The sequence below is a fragment of the Xiphophorus couchianus genome, chromosome 18 (assembly GCF_001444195.1).
Source record: "Xiphophorus couchianus chromosome 18, X_couchianus-1.0, whole genome shotgun sequence".
Lineage (NCBI taxonomy): Eukaryota > Metazoa > Chordata > Actinopteri > Cyprinodontiformes > Poeciliidae > Xiphophorus > Xiphophorus couchianus.
In genome coordinates, this window is record NC_040245.1 from 3805211 (window position 1) to 3819864 (window position 14654).

The following is a 14654-nucleotide window of genomic DNA, read 5'->3' on the forward strand; positions in this document are numbered from 1 at the left end:
TTTAAGTCAATAATTCCTTAAAATTGATGAAAAAAGTTCCAGTTCCTTTATCAGCTTATTTCGTTTGTAACATGGGAAAAATGTCTTATTATAAGTGGAATAATCTGCCAGTGGAATTTTATCAATATTAATGAATTATTGACTGAAACAAGCTCATACATCTTGCTGAAAAGTTCTTTGTGAGTTTTATTTCAAGTTTAATATGTCATTTCCACTAGAACTAGACAGAAATACTGTTTAGTGTTTTGCAGTGTGAGAGTTTAGCGTTGTTGCTTGTGTCCTTGTTCTGGGTTGTGGTGCGTCCCGTTCCTGCAGGATCTGGGGTTTCTGATGTGTCTTCAGCTTAGACATTACTTCAGACAAAGCTGAATTATCTCTCTTGCTCTCACTCTCTGCACAGGGTGGAATGTGTAAACCAGATAAGAGGAAAGTTACACAACTCCTCTGACAGATGTGGTTATATCACACAGCAGGAATTACACACAGAAATGACCTCATTTAATCAAATCAAGATGAGTCCAAATCAAGGTGGGTCCATATGAAGAGCACAAACAAAGTCCTGCAGAAGGCCTCCAGCTCCCCCTGCTCTGGAGGAACCCCATGCCAAGACCCCTGGAGGGGAAACAGAGTGCAGCACTGCAAAAACACAAACTCTGACCAAGTATTCCTGTCTGGTTTCCAATGCAAATATCTGAAGCTAACTTACAAGCAGCTTTTCAGCAAAGAGGAGATGGCTTTAGGCCAATAATTCCTTAATATTGGTGAAAAAGTTTATGTTCCACTGGCAGATTATTCCACTTATAGCCGTTACCTAGCAACCCCAGCCAAGCCCAGCCCGTTACCTAGCAACACAGTTCTAGTTTCAGGAACAAATTGTTTTAGTTGACTTAAAACAAGTTTATATTTCTTGCTGGAAAGTTTTTGTCGGTTACTTTTGTCAAGGGTACTAAGATATTTGCACTGGAAACTAGACAAACATACTTGGTAAGACTTTGTGTTTTTACAGTGAACCCCATGTATTTTTGATCTAGTGTCTAGTGCAAATATCTTAGTACACTTGAAATATTGATGGAAAAAGTTTTAGTCCTAGTGGCAGGTTATTTTGCTAATAAAATTTTAAAACTGTCTTGTTACTGTATAAGTGAAATAATCAACCAGTGGAGCTATTACCTTTTAAACTCAATATGAAAAAATGTACTTAAAACAAGCCCATATATTTTGCTGTAAAGTTGCTTATAAGTTAGTTCTGTCTTAATTCAAATGTACTAAGACGTTTGCAATAGAAAGTAGACCCGTTATACTTGGTTAAATTATGTTTTGCAGTGAATGTTTGGGTCTGATTGTGATTAAACTGCAAAACTCTGGAAGTGACCCATCGGGTGTTTTCGGACAATAATAACAATAATGGAAAACATATAAAACAGAAACATTGTTTTTTTTTTCTTTACAACAAACTTCTAATTTTGCTCCAGTTATTCGTCTAAAACCTGCTGATCAAAGAGGAGAAACGGGATTTAACTTTTCCTGCTGCTTGGAAAATATGTCAGCACATGAGTCAATCCCTCCGCTGACGTTTCCATGTTGTGAAATAGGCCCATTCAGGACAGGTGGAGCAAATCTGTCACCATGAAACAGACAATTTCACAATTAAAGATTATGAGACTGGGGAGAAGAAATTCCCACGCTTGAATCAGATTCAGTCTGCTTCCCTGTAAGTTTACATATCTGCCACTGACACATGCAGGATAATAGAGCTGAAACCTTCAAAACGGTGATGTCACACCTAAATAACTCATTTTGCTGCAGCTGTTTAGCATAGTTTGGTTCTGATTTATGGCTTCAAATCAAGAGGGAAGAGCTACACACTTATTGTCTTTGTTATTTCTGGGAATATTTCCTGCGTCATGCCTCGTGGCAATCATCGCGTTCCACCTTTGTGACATTTAAAAACCAATCTTCCAGCAGCTGCATTTCCACTGAGCATAAAACTGCACAAATTTAAATTACGAAATAATTCACTGAAAGCTGCAGAGTGTAACTCTTATAAACTACACATATTTTTACATGTTTGTTGAAGCTGTCACCATGTTGTGACAGTTTGCTATGAGTGTCATGAAGTGCAGTTAAGAGGTGAGGAAGACGCTGAGGACCCAGGTTGGAATGAAGAATGAATGATGAATTTAATGATAAAGTCAGAGATACAAAGTCCAAAGTCCAGCTAAAAGCTCATTAACTGGTAGCAACTGGTAGCTCAATAGACATCCGACAACTGACTTGACAGCAGACATGACATAAGATCTGACAAAAGACAAGACGGCTAGACAAGACTAGGCTGCTTGACACGACAGATTAGACAAGGAACAAGGAACACAGGTGGGATTAAATACACAGAGGGTAATCAGGGAAACGAGACACAGCTGGGAACAATCAAGGGTAGACAGGACGACACGGAGACTAAATTAACTGAAAACGACGCAGAAACCTAAATTAACACAGAGAAAAACCCAAATCCTCACAATGAGGCAGATAATCTATGTAACAATCAAGCTCCTCTGTCTTCTCCCAATGCTACAACTGAACAACCAATCAGAGACAGCAGGCGGGTCTTAGCGCTGTCAATCACTCCTCCATTTAGCGTAGCTTGTCATGAATGCTAAGGCTAGTTAGCATGGCCACTGATAAACAGTTATCCTGCAACGGTAAGTTGTTTCTTCGCCATTAACAGATTGATTGACAGCGTTAAGACCCGCCTCCCGGCTCTGATTGGTTGGAGGTGGAGGAGATTGATCTTTTCACAGATTATCTGCCTCATATTAAACTGTCACAATATGGCGAGAGTTTTAATAAATATATAAAAAAAACATATTTTTGATAAAAGTTACATACTGCAGCTTTAATGGAGACATCAGTTTTGAAGAATTGTGAAAAAACTCAGACGTTTTCAGATTAATCGTCGAAATTGTGTTGAAAATCTTGGACATTTCGGAGTTTCAAAAATGTTCAAGTTGTGAAGCTCAGAAATGTCCAATTTTTGTTCTAGAAAATTTCTAGAACAAACATTTCTCAAAATTTCTGTTTTTCCAGCAAATTTTCAACTTTTCAAACTCAGAAATGTCAAATTTTTTCCTACAAAATTTCTGACTTAAATTTACTCCCGTAGTCATGAACATTGATCGATATTATTCCTTTGGGCAGTTCCTACCATTTTTTTTTTTTATTTAAATTGGCATTTTAAAAAAATCCTTGAAACTCTGTTGGGCTCTGCACGCTGACTTTTATCCTCACTCTGATTCCGACATGTTTTCTTTCCATTTCCGAGTAGAGAAAGTCACGAATGACTCACAGGGGAGACACACAGTGACCTCACAGACAGGAATTCTGGGAATCTCTTCGTAAATGAGGCTCCATGTGTTTCCACTCAGTTTTCCGGGATTGGAGCAAAACCGCTGAGCTTTGGGGATGATGCAGGAGGAACAGAAAATACTCGGAAAGGCTAGGAAGGAAAACGCTAAAAGAATCTTTAATTCCTCTTGATAAGAATACATTAGCTGGTATTTTTTAAATATTTTGAGTTTCAATGAGAGATTGTGTCATGCAATAAAAGAAAAAACAATTTGTAATCAGGTAAAATGTTGGAATCTGTAACTTGTGTTTTTATAACTGGGAGGAGCTGATTAGCTAAGAGCAGCGAGAAAACTACAAAAACACAAAACCTTATCGAGTATTTTTGTCTTCAAATATCAAAAATTTTAATATCAAATATCTTATTACACATGAAATAAGTCAAAACGTAATTAACTCATTTTTAGCCACATATAGGATCTTGTTTTAGGTCAATAATTCCATGATATTGATGAAAATGTACTAGTTACCCATTTGTTTCATAGTCAATGTTTACTGCGCCATTACCTAGCAACCCCAGCTAAGCCCAGCCTGTCACCTAGCAACCAAATTCTAGTCCCACTGGCAGATTATTTCACTGATAACATGGGGAAAATGTCTTGTATGCAAAATAATCTGCCAGTGGAACTAGAACTTTTCTTAAAATTAATATTTAAGAAGTATTTACTTAAAACAAGCTCCTATATTTTGCTGAAAAGTTACTCGTTACTCGTTACTTGAACGTTAGTTTTGTCTTATTTCAAGTAAAGCAACGGAGACGGATTATGAGAGCTTTCTTACTGATGAACGGTAACTTCTTGAAACAACCTACATATTCTCTTTTTGCTCTAGTAATTGAGCAGTTTGTTGGTGGGATGTCACGTTTTAACGTATCTATGAAGAACGATGAGGGAATAAAAGTGAAGAGAACCTGAAAATGAGAAATTTGCTTCATCATAACAAACTCTGTCTGTTCCCTTTCTCCTCATTCTGGGCTGATCCTCACTTCTCACCGGCCTCCTTCCTTTTCCCACTGTCCTCTCCTCCCCTCTGCCTCCCTTGTAAGGCTCGGAGGTCGTCGCAGAGGTCAAAGTCGTCGCCCGCCTGGAACCAGTGAACATAAATAGACAGCAGCAGAGAAAGACAGGAAGGGACGGGGCCGGATGGCGGCTTTTCTACGTTGACTGTGAATGAAGCAAGGACACAGAATATGTGTTGTAATTAATTTTTCTTGAACCCTGAGAGTGAGGACATTGTGTACAGTCATCTCAAAACAATATATTTAAAGAGAAACTGGTGTTTTGAGGGTGGGATCACTGTCAGTGGATGGAAATATAAAGCTAACAGTTAAATAAAAGGCATACAAAAATTTTTACTTAGAAATTACAGTGGGCAAGCAATAAACTATAAATCCTTTTTTGTATACTTGTTATGTATCATTGTTTATTAATAACATGCTTAAAATCAACAAATTAGTCAAAATCCAATATGGCTGCTGTTGCCATGACCTTGTTCTTTTCTTTTTCACAGCTCTGTTTCTTTGTACAAAATAAAATACAGTTCTGTGCAACATTTATGTCTTGATATGTTTATTTTCTGACTGAATGCATAACTAACAATTGGAATAATCTGGAAATGATGCAATCAGAGATGTCCAACTTTAATTCATTTAACCACACAAATATCAAACCAAACAGCATTTCTGGTGTAGCGTATTAGCTTTACTTTTTGCTAAATACCATCCATCCATCCATCCATTTTCTCCTTGTCCCTGTGGGGTCAGGAGTTGCTGCTGCCTCTCCAGCTGACGTTCTGGGCGAGAGGCGGGGTCACCTGGACAGGTCGCCAGTTTGTCACAGTTGCTAAATACTATATAAATTGTTTTAACATTTAGCATTAACATTTGTTAAATATTGTGCTGGTATAGCGCATTAGCGTTAACTTTTGCTAAATATCTTTTTGATACATAGCTGTAGCATTAGCTTTTGCTAATTGCTGTGTTGGTGTAGCGCTTTAAGGTTAACTTGTACTAAATAATGTGCTGGTATAGTGATTCAGCGTTAGCATTTGTTAAATATCGTGCATTAGCTTTTGCTAAATATCATGCTAGTATAGATATTTAGCTTTAGCAGAACCAAATACTTAAGGTTGCTTTGGGTTAGTGCAACTAACTTTTTGTTTTGAGGCACCCAAACTAAAACTGCAGCCTATTTCAGATCAAACTACTATACTTTTTTAATTAAAGGTTTTTGTATGACTAGTGGCTTTTCTTTACTATTTTAGACAGCACATACTTTGAATTTTCTTTTTTTCTTTGTATGTGTGCTTGTTTCTTTTCTTCAAATAGGAGATAAAGTACTAATAGAAGTATATATTGCATTTTTATTTTAATCTCAACCGTCTATTCTGTAGTGTCCAAAGTGAATTAATTGCAGCTGTGATTATTTAGCCTCAAAACTGGTTGGTAGTAAATTTCACTCAAAGATTCAAGAATATTGCAGCAACAAAAATGAATTCACTGTCCAATAAACTATTATTGACTTTTGTTCTTTTAGTAGACACTTGAAAAAACACAACATCCAATTCTGCTTTGAACATAAATCACTGTTTTGGATTCAGTGGGACGATTTTGTTGTTGCTCCATCTCTGTGGTTCCTTGTTAAGTAACGACGACTTCCACTTCACTTTATATCCTGCATATACTGTAACTTACAGTGTGGAAAAAGTGCTAAATCTTCCCCTTCAGAACCGGGAACGGTATCAGTGTTCTCATCTGACTCACTGCAGGAAAGAAAATAGGTGTGTTTTTAAAAATGTCAGCCGCTTCCTTTCTCACACTGCTTGAGAGTTGAAGCCAATTACCTTCATGGTAATTTAGGGATTAGGGGATATGAGGAGCGCAGTTCAGTTTATTGTGCAAACATGTTTACATGTAAGTTACTGACAGACAGAAAAGACCTGGGAATGTTAGAGGATCAAATACAAGACAAACAAACATCCATCTCATGCCCTGTTGGTTCTGGAAAGCTTCCAGATGGATTTAGGTATATATATGTAGGGGTGTGTGTGTGTGTGTGTGTGTGTTAGTTATACCCAATAGGACAGAGGTTGTCAGGTTTGACTACCAGGAGAAAACATCAGGACAGGACGATTTTTCTGTGCTTGTGTCTGTTTCCCTTCTGAAGGAAGAACCCAGGAGATTTGGGACCAAAATCCGGTGGCCTTGTTTACTGCAGCGCTGCAGAGTGTGTTTGTGTGTCTTTCTGTCGAAGTGACCATAAGTTTGGGAGGAGGCCAACCCCGTCCCGGTTTAAATTTAACCGAGGGCTGGCTTGGGCCTCTCAGCGGCGGGAAGTTAGCTTGTTGATGCTGGAGTCTCTGGGAATGAAGAAGGACGTCATTCGTCATTTAAAACAAACGCTCAGTGTGGAGGGAAGCAGTTTAATGTTTATTGAAGCTGTTTTGCTGATTAACCTGTTTAATGGATGCTGATATTTAGGACTCATAGTGTACAAATTAAAATTTTGCTGGGAAGCACTTAAAGGTCAGCATTATGTAAAATCAACTTTTGGAGCTTTTCATCTTGTTGTAATATTTTCCTCAAATCAAAAACAAACCTGGAGTGTTGCCTTGATTCTTTCATGCATGTTTGAGAAATCCTTCCATCTCCATGGCAACCATTAAGCATGTGCAAAATGCCCGGGTGGACCTAGCCCCGCCTTCAAGACAAAGCTCCTCCTTGGAGCTGCAGTTTCCAAGCACTCAGCTCCTTCAGACTAGCCAGCAACAATTAGCAAACACCTGGTGGAACTTCTGAGCTCATTATAGGAGCTACTTTACAGGAGTAAAGTAGCTCCTATAATGAGCTCCTATACCGCTATACCAACGCTATTGTGTTGGTGTAGCTCCTTAGGATTAGGGTTAGGGTTAGGGTTAGGGTTAGGGTTAGGGTTCCTATAATGAGCTCCTATACCGCTATACCAACGCTATTGTGTTGGTGTAGCTCCTTAGGATTAGCTTTTGCTAACCGTTTTGTTGGTAGAACACGTTAGCATTAGCTTTTGCTAAATATTGTTTTGGTAGAGCCCTTTAGCATTAACGTTGGCAAAATATTTATAGACTATCTGCTTCATATTTATTAAAGGAAATCAATTACAGAAAATTCACTTTTTACACATTGTTGCACTTTCATGCATTTCTTACAGCCCAAGCACTTAAGAAAACCACCAAGTTGTTTTTGTTGCAATAAGTTCATATCTTTTTGTGTCTGGAAAATGAGCAGTTTCAAAAACCTCCCAAATTTTGAGTCACATTAAACAGGCACTGCACCGTTACCTAGCAACCCCATACGTAATGTATCAAAATGTATTGAACGTGTTTTGTAAAGTCCTAACCTGTTAGACATACTGTAGGTCACCCTTAAGGCTCACAGTTCAAGGTAAAACAAAAGTAAATTTCAAATTCTGCAAGAAACATCCCTCTGCTTTTCCTCAGAGGTTGTTTGGTGGAATATCAAAACTCAAATAAACAAAACAGATACACACATTATAAAATGCTACAATGCTCGTCTCCAGAACCAGATAAACAGGATAATTACTTCACAGCAGAAAGAGAGCCACTGTTTTCCCCCCGACAGGAAAAGTGCCGCCTTCGTCGGTTTACAAACGATCCATCAAGGACAAGGAATGGGACCAGTATGGGACCAGTATGGAGGTGGGGGGTGGAAGAGGAAAACTGGAGGAGAAATGGAAAGAATGTGTTTTTAGGACTGTAAGGTAGTGATCGAGTAATGTGGAAAAAAAAACCCTCACAGTTTCCAATCTGATGTTAAAATAATTAGATCAATAACATTGATGGCATTCTGTTGTGGAAATTTAATGAATTGCTCCTTTAAAAACTTAAAAACTGTTGATGTTTGCATTTTTCAAGCCGTTTCTGTTTGATGCTTTGCTTTTTGAGAACTTTTAGACCGTTTCCTGTTGTCAGGCAGGATCTATTTAAGCAATTAGTTGATGCTAATTGTAAGTTAGGGTTTTAAATAGAGTTTAAAATGAGTTATTTTACCTCTAAATAAAACTAAACACTGCACTTCAAATTTACTCTGGTTTTCTTTTTCTGATTTGAGCATAAGAATAAATAGAATGATACGATCATATCCTCACATGTGATTGGCCATAAGACGGCCTCTTCACCAATCAAAACAAAGTTCTGCTGTGAGCAAGCCGGCGCCACTGAGAGTGAGAGCCGAGCAGCTTTTCTGATTCACTACAATAAATCGACCCTTAGAGCTCATTTAAGGTCAAACCACAGCATCTCACTTAGATTTAAGTCCAGACTTTGACTAGGACACCCTAAAAGTAAATTTTGTTTTAATTAATTAATTAGAACACACTAATTGATCTGTTTTACTTCACTTTTGCCAAGTAAAGCTAAATATGAGGTTAAAGATGATAAAAATTAAGAACCGTTTGTGAAAGATTTGGCTCACTGGAAAAAGCCGAAACATCAGAAGAGGAAAATAAGTGGCTGAATTAAACTATTATCCAAAGAATTGATAGTGGTGGCGTATTATGGTCACTGTAAATAAATTAAAAGACTATGAGTACATTTCTGCTAAAACACATAGAAATTTTTTGATTAATCTCAGAAATTTTGGAGAAAATTTTCTAGAAATTTTCAGCTTTTGAGAAGTTGAAAATGTACCAAAAAAAAAAAAAACTTGAAATGTTTAAGAAAAGTCTCAAGGAAAAACATGGACATTTGTAATTTTGAACTTTTGAATATTTTCTAAAAAAAACTTTTCAGATAATTCCCAGAAATTTTCTAAGAAACAAAAAAACCTTTCTCACTTTGAAAAAAATATGAAACATTTTCACATTAATCACAGAAATCTTTGACCATTTAAACTCAGAAAATTTCTAAAAGTTGAGAAAGAATTCTTGCAAATTTTTGTCTTTTCAAACTGGGAAATTTCCATTTTTCTGCTTTCATTACTTTTGGCAGAAATGTCCTCCTCCGTTTTTATTTTTCTATCTACAGTGAAAACGTGGCTGTGAATATAAGTGACTCATTTCAGGTTACAGTAATGGAAATTTTGTATTTATTTGGGTCGTCTTTGTGTTGGGGTTTCAGGTGGTTTATATTGGTTGTGACTTGTTTTTTCTACTCCGTTCCTGATTGGCTGGTGAGCTCTGACTGGTCATGCCTGAGAATCACCTGCCAGTAAACGTAAGGTTGAGTCAGACCAAGACGCAATGCTGGAATGTCCCAGATCCTCGGGGTATTTCAGACTCTAACCTCTAAAATTTCCTATTTTGCTCAAGTAATTTACCTAGAGTCTTTTGTGCCCATCTTTGCACCTAAGGAGGAACAATCTGGAGTCAGCAAAGCTTCAGTTATTACAGCGAGAAACTAGAAATCAGGCTGAAATCTGGATGTAGTGATGGACTCAGAACTGAACCTCCAGAGCCACGTAAAGACAGCTACAAAGTCGGCCTTCTATCACCTGAAGAACATTTCCAGGGCTGACTGACTAACGTTCCAGCAAGATCTAGAGAAACTCATCCATGTGTTTGTCTTTAGTCGCATTGATAACTGCAACAGTGTCTTCACAGGTCTGACTAAAAAAATAATTCAGACCCACAACGCTGCCACTTGGGTTCTGACTAAAACCAGGAAGATGGAGCACCGCGGTTCTGAAGTCCTTACACTGGAGAATGGACTTTAAAAGGGGCATATTGTGTATTATTATGGGTTTCAACTGCTTCTAAAAACTACTCAGCTGTTTTTTGTCAATGATTTAATGTTTTTTGGTGTCTGGAAAATGAGCCATTTCCAAAACTTCCAGAATGTAATGTCACAAATCAGGAGGCCCTTCCACTGGGGTTGCCAGTAACCCCAGCGAAACTCTCCGCTCGTCACCTAGCAACCCAAGCTGAGCTCCTGCATGTTTGGTTTTACTGCTTACTGCTGTATGCGCTGTACAATGGCTGCTGGAAAAGACAAATGTTTGGTTGTTGACTTACCATCCAGATGAAACTATTTGCTTGGTGCATTCTTCTTGGTTGTGCTGGAGGCTCCGCTTCTGCTTTTCAAAGACGTACGGTTGTGTTATTGCGCATCTGTTCTCCATTTCCAGGTGCGAGCGTAAATGTTGAGATAGGGGGGCGTGGCCTGCAGCAGCTTATTTGGATTCAAAGTGGCAGAAGGTCCCCAAAAATGAAATGAACATGTTTCATAGCCCATAGATGCTAACCTGTTCAGTGCTGCTGTTAGTGTATAAATCACTGAATGCCAAGTTAATTTAAGTGCAAGAATCAAATAAATCTGAGATTTTAAAATGGTGAAACTATCAGAAACAGTTGGTGTAAGTGGGAACAGCATTGATTTAATCATTGTAAACTCCAGGCTTTGTTATAAACTCATGAATCTCATGACGTCAGCCATATATTCACTCAAATGTAGCACTGAGACACAGATACAGAACCCTCTGTTGCAGATCGCATACGCCACAAACATGTGGCTACCACAGAAAGGGCTCTGTCACATGTGGAGCAGATACATACCAGCACACTGATGTCAGTTTGTTCGTCTATTCATCAGAAACGCTGCAGCTGAAGGCCACAGCGGAGCACAGGCGAGCCTTTTCTTCTTCAAAATCATTTGTTTTCTGGATCTTCTGGCGTCAGGAGGAGGTGATGAGTCGAACCGGTCACACACGGAGCACAAAATGCAGCCTGGCGTAAACCTGCTCTGCTGTTCTTTTTATAATGATTTAATGTTGACAAAAATATAAAGATAATATCACAGGAATTCTCAACATTCTCGAGATTTTCTATTTATCTCTCATTCTCTGTCCAGTTTATGTGTCTGATCGTGTGTAAAATTGTGAAAAATGTGAGGAAATTGCTTAAAGATCTTATTTAAAGGGGCAGTGTCATGTAAAATCTTTTTGAGCTTTACATCATGTTATGCTATTCCCTCATGGAGTGTTCCCATGATTCTTTAATCTTCATAACAAACATTCAGCTGTTAAAAATGGCTGGGTGGACCAAGCTCCGCCTTCGAGACGAAGCTCCTCCCCCACTCAGCTCCTTCAGACCAGCCAGCAGCAATTAGCAAACACCTGGTGCAACATCTGCTAAGCTCATTATAGGAGCTACTTCTCAGCGAAACGCTGGTAAAAACGTTATTAAAGGGTTAATAGAGGAGCCACGTTGTGAAGACTTCCTGAAGGCGGAGCTTCAGAAAGAGCAGGAGTTTTAAAGAGACAGAGGTCCAATTTCAAGTCACACTTAATATATCTTTTTTATAATAATGGAAGCTAACATAGTTACTTGCTTATGCTAAAAAAAATGACACTGTGTATGAGGATTTGGTTTTCTCTGTGTTAATTAGTTTTTCCTTCCACTAAACTTGGTATATTTACTATTTCAACAGTTAGCTCAGTTAGTAACGACCTTTTCTTGCTCACCTTACCAGAACATTTCTGTATTAAAATTCCCTCTTTTGGTCTTTTAACAAAGAAAATAATCAGCTCCGTGTTTGTGAGCGAACCTTCATTCATTTCAGTCCTGTTGAGTGTGGGAACATTTTCTCGCATTTATTAAGCTGAAATCCCCACAATAGCAAATCCAGCAGAAACAAACAAGCAGGGAGAGACACAACACACACTGAGAGTCTGAAGGTTGAGCCGAGGCATCAACATCTCTGTTCACACACCCGGCAGAAAGCTGCAGCACGTTGCTCCTCCAATCCCTGCTGCAGTCATCCTCTAAGAGGATCACGGCTATATATACACCAAGCACAGGTGAGTCCACACCTTTAAGGCAGATTACAGGAGAATGTTGCAGGGAAACCACCATCTGTAACTGTAGGACACAAATGATCAGATTTCATTGTTTCATTTGCACAAATTTCAATTTTTAAACACTTGAACTTGAAACCAGTAATTAAACATAAAGTTTAGTTTTCATTTAATCAAATTTACAGCAAAAACATGAAATCTTACTGAGTATTTTTTTATTGAATTTATTGTGCAAGTATCTAACTTTCCATTAACTTTTTTTTATCAAGAAAAAAGCTTGTTTTAGCTCAATAATTCCCTAATATTGATGAAAAGGTTTGGCAGATTATTTCTAAGACAATTTCCCCATCTTACAAGTGAAATAATCAACCAGAAGAACTGGAAGTTTTTCATCAATATTATTGAATTATTTACCTAAAGCTAGCAACCCCAGTAAAGCCCAACCCGTTACCTAGCAACCCCAGTAAAGCCCAACCCGTTACCTAGCAACCCAACTCCAGCACTTTTGGTGAGCTGGCTTCATCGCTGTACGCTGCAAAAACACAAAATCTTGCCAAGTACTTTTGGTCTAGTTTCTAGTGTAAATATTGCATTGCACTTGTAATAAGACAAAACTAATTTAAAAGTAATTTTCAGCAAATAGGAGCTTGTTTTAAGTAAATAACGTACTGGCAGATTATTTCACTAAAACAATATAGTTTCCCTATGTTACAAGTGAAATAATTTGCCAGTGAGACTCATGCTTTTTCAACAATATTAAAGAATTATTGACTTAAATCCAGCTCCAATATCTTTCTGAAAAGTTACTTATATGTTAGTTTAGTCTTACTTCAAATGTGCTGAGACATTTGCGATGGAAACTAAACAGGAAAAGCTGGTAGGATTTAGTGTTTTTTGCAGTGCAGAGGTGCCAAACATCAGATTTGTGGCCGGGCGTGTTTGTGTGCGTGATAGGAAGCCTTTGAGGTAGGGATGAATGCTGTGCCTTCCTGGAGCCGGCGCTGCAGGATGGGAGGGGAGCAGGAAGCGAGTCGTCAGAGGGATCGCGCCGAACCGGGGAAACGGGCTGCTGATCCGAATCCACAAGACAAAAAGCAGATCTGCTGCTTCACAAATGTTCAAATCAAAACTTACTGAAACAAAAACCCAAAGGGCAAGGGGTTTCAAAGTGAGGTCCGGGGGCCTGAACTGACTTTAGACCACAATTCAAGAATAAATAGTTTCTTTAATTTATTTACAGCTTAAAATGAAAATGTTACATGTTGATATAAACAAACGTTTCGAATGAAAATGGGTAAAAATCTTATATATTATTATTTTTACTTTACCATAAGAAACTAAACATCAATCAACAGTCGATATTACAGAAGATATTACAGAACTGTTCAATTGTTGTTGATTTAACAACAATTTAACAGTTGTTCTGTTAAATCCTCAATCCGTCTCTGTTTCAGGATGTTCTGCTCCAAAGTTGCTTCACACTGTTTCAGCGCTCTTTGTCGCTTCTCTTCTTTCTCAGCCACAAACTTCTCAAATTTCATCTCCTCCTCTTTAGTCTGCCGTTGTTGAGTTTCCAACTCTAACCTTCTACTAGCAAGAGCCACCATGCGGCTCCTGAAATCTTGTGTTTTCAGTGCAAGTTGCACGTCCAACTTCAGGGCCACTGAAGAAACAAAAATTTGACTTTTGATCTCAGAAGATTAAAGCCTGAATTCTGAGATTAAAGTTCGGAGTATTAGGGCCATTCTGAGAAAATAATGAGTGTTTTTAGAATAAAGTCAAACAAGAATAAAGTTAAAATATTGCAGCTTTAATCTGGTGTTATTCCAACTTTACTCTCGTACTATTTTATTCTCATATATTGACTTTTATCTCAGAATACTACAACTTTACTTTCATGTTATTTCGTATTTATTCGTGTAAAATTACTTTGTTCTCGTCCACATCTACTCATCGGCTTTTACTTTTTCAAACTGGGAGCCCCCCACAGGGCGCCTAAGAAAATGGAAGAAAATAAATTAAACAAATAAACTTTTTAAATTAATTTTTCAAATTATAAAACAATCTATTTTTAAAGCTTTGTAATAAAATATAAAATGTAAATATTATCCGCCACGCTCATCGTTCTGATTGGCTGCCATTCAACCCAAAAAGCTGCGTAGGCACAATTTATGCTAAACGAATGTAATTATTGAATTGTGAATAAAACTTCATAAACTTTTATGTTAACTTTATGCTATCGCTGTTTGGAGGTCATGCCTGGAAAAGTTTGGGCACCCCATGAATTACGGCGTGTTGCACCCAAAACTGCCTTTAGTTACCGTTTTAATCTCCAGGAAATATTTAAAAATAAAGATTGACCTAGATTCTGTTTTTATTGCTGAGAACAGACAGTTTTCTTTGAGCCCAAAATAATAAGCTAACTTGTAAATGTGAAAAACTATTTGAAGTTACTTTATTAGTCCAA